Source organism: Manihot esculenta, chromosome 8, assembly GCF_001659605.2.
Source record: "Manihot esculenta cultivar AM560-2 chromosome 8, M.esculenta_v8, whole genome shotgun sequence".
In the NCBI taxonomy this organism is placed as follows: domain Eukaryota; kingdom Viridiplantae; phylum Streptophyta; class Magnoliopsida; order Malpighiales; family Euphorbiaceae; genus Manihot; species Manihot esculenta.
This window is the reverse complement of record NC_035168.2, coordinates 12,925,446-12,930,929: the sequence shown is the minus strand read 5'-3', so window position 1 is coordinate 12,930,929 and position 5,484 is coordinate 12,925,446.

The following is a 5,484-nucleotide window of genomic DNA, read 5'->3' as shown; positions in this document are numbered from 1 at the left end:
GCTAGGGTCGTTCACCTCTCGATCTCCAAAAGGTAAGGGCCAATCTTGAGCTCACTATATGTTTTAAACAAGTTTTAAGTTGATCTATGGGGTAGAAATGCATGTTTAGCTTATGGTTAGGTTTATGAGTTATGTTACGTTTTTGAACAATGTGGATGTTTGATGTGTTGTAGATAGGGTTTTAGATAGTTTGAAGCCCCTAGGAGCTTGTATGCTTGTGTATGTGTGTTGTAGAATAGGTTTGTGCATGAATGGAAAGTTTTGGAGGCAAATGTGCATAGAAGAGCTGAGTTTCTGCCACTATGGGAGAAACCAGGTTCGGCAGCTGAAGGAACTTTCGGCCGCCGAAGGTGCCGCCGAACCTGCCTGACTTTCGGCTCTGGAGGGACTTTCGGCCGCCGAACCTGCCGCCGAAAGTGCCCTGTCCAGCCCTCTCTTGCATGCTTTTCTATGATTGTTTCATGATGTTTTAGGGGGTTTTTGGGGAGTAGTTTAGAGTTATGTTCTAGTTGTTTGGTCCCTCACTTGAGTCCACCTGTGTAGGTTCGGACCCGAGGAATCGAGGACCCCAGCAGTGAGTCAGCTGCTCCAGTGTCTGGTTAGAGCTATCCAGAGGTGAGTAGAATAAACCTTTACGTTTTAAAGCAAATCAATTGTAAAGTTTTGAGCATGTTCATGCATCATGAATGCCATGTGATTATTTTAGGTTGTTTGCATTAGAATTCACGAATATGTTGCATTGCACATTTTAATGTTGATGTGGATGAATGTTGGATGATCCATAGCCCTTGATCTATGATGTGACGATGTGATATGTACGGTACAGAATGTAAGACCAGTGGGACCCATTCTACGTTCGCTGGCACTATGTAAGAGAAAGACCAGGACCCATTCTACGTTCTGGCACAGTTGGACCATGTTATGTTATGCTATGTAAGAGAAAGACCAGGACCCATTCTACGTTCTGACACAGTTAGACTATGTAGAGGGCTATTGGTGACAAGTTCATCCTTGATGTGATTAGCTGTGATGTGATGCATTCCATGTTATCATAAGTTTTGAATGTTTTATTATTCTGCTCACTGGGCTCTAGTAGCTCACCCCTCTCCCTAATTCCCAAGGTTTGCAGGTACAGGGTAGATCAGGAGGTCAGCAAGAGTATTGAAATCTTTTGTATGTAATAGATAGAATGTGGACATGATAAATTGTAAAGTTATGAATAGTTATGTAATGTAATGATATTGAGGATTAGAGGTTGTGCTTGACCTATGTGTAAGGTATCCCTTTTAATGCATGATCCTAGATCTTTTTATGATGTTTATGTAAACCAACTAAGCATATGTTGTATTGCCCTTTGGGGTATTGATGAGATCCCACAGAGGGATCAATGTTATGATTATGATTATGTACAGTGCATGCACAGGTTGAGTTTGGTGTATGAATGAAAGAAAAGTTTTAAATTTTTACGTATGTTCTTGATCATGTATGGGATTAAACAGGTTTACAGGATGTATGTTAGGCTTGCTACGGGTCCCGGCGGCCTTAAGCCGACCTGGATCCTAGCGCCGGTAGCAGTCCGATTTTCGGGTCGTTACAAACATAGCTTTTACCCTTGCTAACATCCTGCTATCACTGACCCTGCAAACCTGGGGGTTAGGGGAAAGGGATGAGCTAAAAAGCCCAGTGAGCAGAACAATAAAAACATTTAAATATCATATGCCATCATGAAATGCATCACAACACAAGTAATCACCTTAAGATGGTATTGTCACCAAAAGCCCCCTACATATCCCATAAATGCCCGGCCCTCGACGGACCTCCTCAAGACTTCCTCTTAACATAACATAACATTTCCAACTGTGCCAGGGGTGATTAGGCCACACCTGGTCTTTCCATCTCATATCATATCATATCATATCATATCACATTGAGGGCTAATGGATCACCCAATATCCATCCACATTAACAATGAATAATGCAATGCGTCATATTCGTGGATTCTAATGCAAAACAACCTAATACATATCATGCCATTCATGATGCATGGATCATGCTCTAAAGTTCATTTGCTTAAAATAAAAGAGTTGTATTCTACTCACCTCTGTCTGACTCTGAACTGACTCTAAAGCAGCTATCTCACTACTGATCACCTCGGTTCCTCAGGTTCGATCCTACACAGGTGGACTCAAATGAGGGACCAAACAACTCTAACATAACTCTAAGCATCTCCCCAAAAACCCCCTAAAACATCATAAAACATGCATATAAAACAACCAAGGAAGGGCTGGACAGGGGACTTTCGGTGGCAGGTTCGGCGGCCGAAACCCCTTCCAGATCCGAAAGTCAGGCACTTTCGGAAGCAGGTTCGGAAGCCGAAGGTCCTCCACAGATCCGAAAGTCAGCCACTTTCGGGAGCATGTTCGGAAGCCGAACCTGGATCCTTCTAGGTGGCAGAACCCGATTCTGCCATCCCGCATTCAGCCCTCCAAGCTTCCCAACACGCATCCAACTATTCTAAAACATGTATATACACTCATTCATGGATATAGGGGCATAAAACTAGCCTAAACCCCAACAAACAATAACATATCAACACATAAACATACATTTATCACTTAACTAACATAAACCCTCATATTTTACAACTAGCCTAAACATGCATTAAAAACCCCTTAACCCTTCATACAACTTACTTAAAACATCATAAAAGGCGTGGATCTACACTTACCTCTTGAAGATCGAGAGGAGGTGCGATCCCAACTTGGAGATATGGAGGAACGAGCTCCGGGGGTCTCCAAGCTTTAAAACTTTGATCTTTAGCTCAAAAATCTTCAAAACATGATAAAAACTCGTAAAAATCTTGAAGGATTTGAGGAGAAAACACAAGATCATAAAAGGGGTGGCAGAGACTCACCTTGCCTGGAAATGGGGAGAGAAAACTCGCCCATTTTTCGGACAGAGGGCTCTTTATAGGTGGCTGACCAGACCACCTTCGGGGGCTGAAAGTGCCTCCGAAACTCCACCAGGTTCGGCGGCCGAACATGAGGTTCGGAGGCCGAACCTGGACTTTTCCTCCAAGGTGATTTCTTTCAAAAAAACAATTTTCTTTCTCTGATTAAGACCATAAAAACCTTAAAAACATTAAAACATTTTATGTAAACCTTATATTACCCTTCTAGAAAGCTCCGACATCCGAGAAACTCCGGGTTCCAACGGAGATTCCACCGGAAGGTAGAAATTCCGGTGCCGGGGTCTAGCCGGGTATTACATTCTTCCCCCCTTAAGAACATTCGTCCCCGAATGTTCAACAAACAAACAAGCAACAAGGGAGCACACATAAAAACATAAAAACACTAACCTTATAAGAGACGAGGATATTGCTGGAGCATGAATTCCCGGGTCTCCCAGGCACACTCTTCCACATTGTGGTGATTCCAACAGACTTTCACCATCGGGATCTCCTTGTTCCTTAGCTTTCTAACTTATGTGTCTATGATCCACACTGGATGCTCAACATAGGTGAGATCTCCTAGGACCTCCGCCTTTGGTTCACTAAGAACCTTACTCGGATCCGACACGAATTTCCATAGTATGGGAACATGGAAACCGGATGGATTCTCTCCATGGAAGTAGGTAAATCTAACTTCTACGATACACTTTCAACCCTCTACAAGACCTTGAAGGGTCCTATGTATCGTGGAGTTAACTTATCTTTCCTCCCACAATGAACCACCCCTTTCTTAGGAGACGCCTTGAGCAACACCATACCTCTCTCTCGGAAAACTACAACCTACCTACGTGTAATAGCCCGGCCCTTTCACCGGCACTGTTACCGTTCACGGCCCAGGGCTATCCCTCTCCTGGCCTGTGCCAACTCGGGCTTTCCACTGGCGTCGTGAACAGCTCTTAACATCCATTCATCCTCACGGGTTCCTGGCAGGATTTGTCCCCTTGGGTTTTCGCATCGCATCCTTCCCCAAGTGGATTTGGCCCAAATTTCCCTTTGGAAATTAGGTCGCCTCCCCCACTACTCGAACCCTTGACCTCCCACTTTAAGGGAATAGTCTGGTGAGAGTGAGTACCAATTGTTCCAATTTTATGTAATAGCCCGGCCCTTTCACCGGCACTGTTACCGTTCACGGCCCAGGGCTATCCCTCGCCTGGCCTGTGCCACCTCGGGCTTTCCATTGGCGTCGTGAACAGCTCTTAACATCCATTCACCCTCACGGGTTCCTGGCAGGATTTGTCCCCTTGGGTTCTCGCATCGCATCCTTCCCCAAGTGGATTTGGCCCAAATTTCCCTTTGGAAATTAGGTCGCCTCCCCCACTACTCGAACCCTTGACCTCCCACTTTAAGAGAATAGGTCAAGGGTTCGAGTAGTGGGGGAGGCAACCTAATTTCCAAAGGGAAATTTGGGCCAAATCCACTTGGGGAAGGATGCGATGCGAGAACCCAAGGGGACAAATCCTGCCAGGAACCCGTGAGGGTGAATGGATGTTAAGAGCTGTTCACGACGCCAGTGGAAAGCCCGAGGTGGCACAGGCCAGGCGAGGGATAGCCCTGGGCCGTGAACGGTAACAGTGCCGGTGAAAGGGCCGGGCTATTACACTACGGACATCTGCTTAACACTCCTGCCGGCTCACGACAGTCTTGATCATTTCTCTGACCACCGGCCTTCTCTCTGCTGTAAGGGGATAAACTGCTAAGTGATTTCTGGCTGAAGGCATCTGTCATAACATTTGCCTCTCCCGGATGATGCTGAAACTTGCAATCATAGCCACTAAGCAGTTCTACCCATTTCTCTGCCTCAGGTTCAACTTTTCTTTGACTCATCATGCACTGCCAGCTTTTTATGGTCTGTAAAGACCTCACATTCTACTCCATACAGATACTACCTCCTTATCTTGAGTGCAAAGATCCCAACTGACATTTCTAGATCATGTGTAGGGTAGTTCAACTCATGCTTCCTCAACTGTTTAGAAGCATAAGCAATCACCCTCTCCTTCTGCATCAACACACAATCTGGTCCAATACTGGACACGTCGCAGAACACTGCAAAGTCTTCATTACTGATAGGCAGAGCTAACACCAGTGCTGACGTCAACCTTCTCTTTGGCTTTTCAAAGCTTCCTTCACACTGTTCTGACCAAACCAACCTCTGCTTCTTTTTGGTCAACTCGATCATAGGAGTAGCAACTCTGGAGAAGTTCTGGATGAACTTCCTATAGTAATCTGCCAAACTCACCAAGCTTTTAATCTCTGTTACTGTAGTGGGTCTGGGCCAGTTAGCTACAGCTTCAACTTTCTTGGGGTCTACCTCAATTCCCTTTTCTGACATATCATGACCCAAGAAAGATACACTCCTCAACCGAAACTCACATTTGGAGAACTAGGTGCCCAAGCCGTGTTCTCCTAGGGTCTACAACACTGTCCTCAAATAATGGGCATGCTCCTCCACGTTTTGAGTGCACCAAGGCATCGTC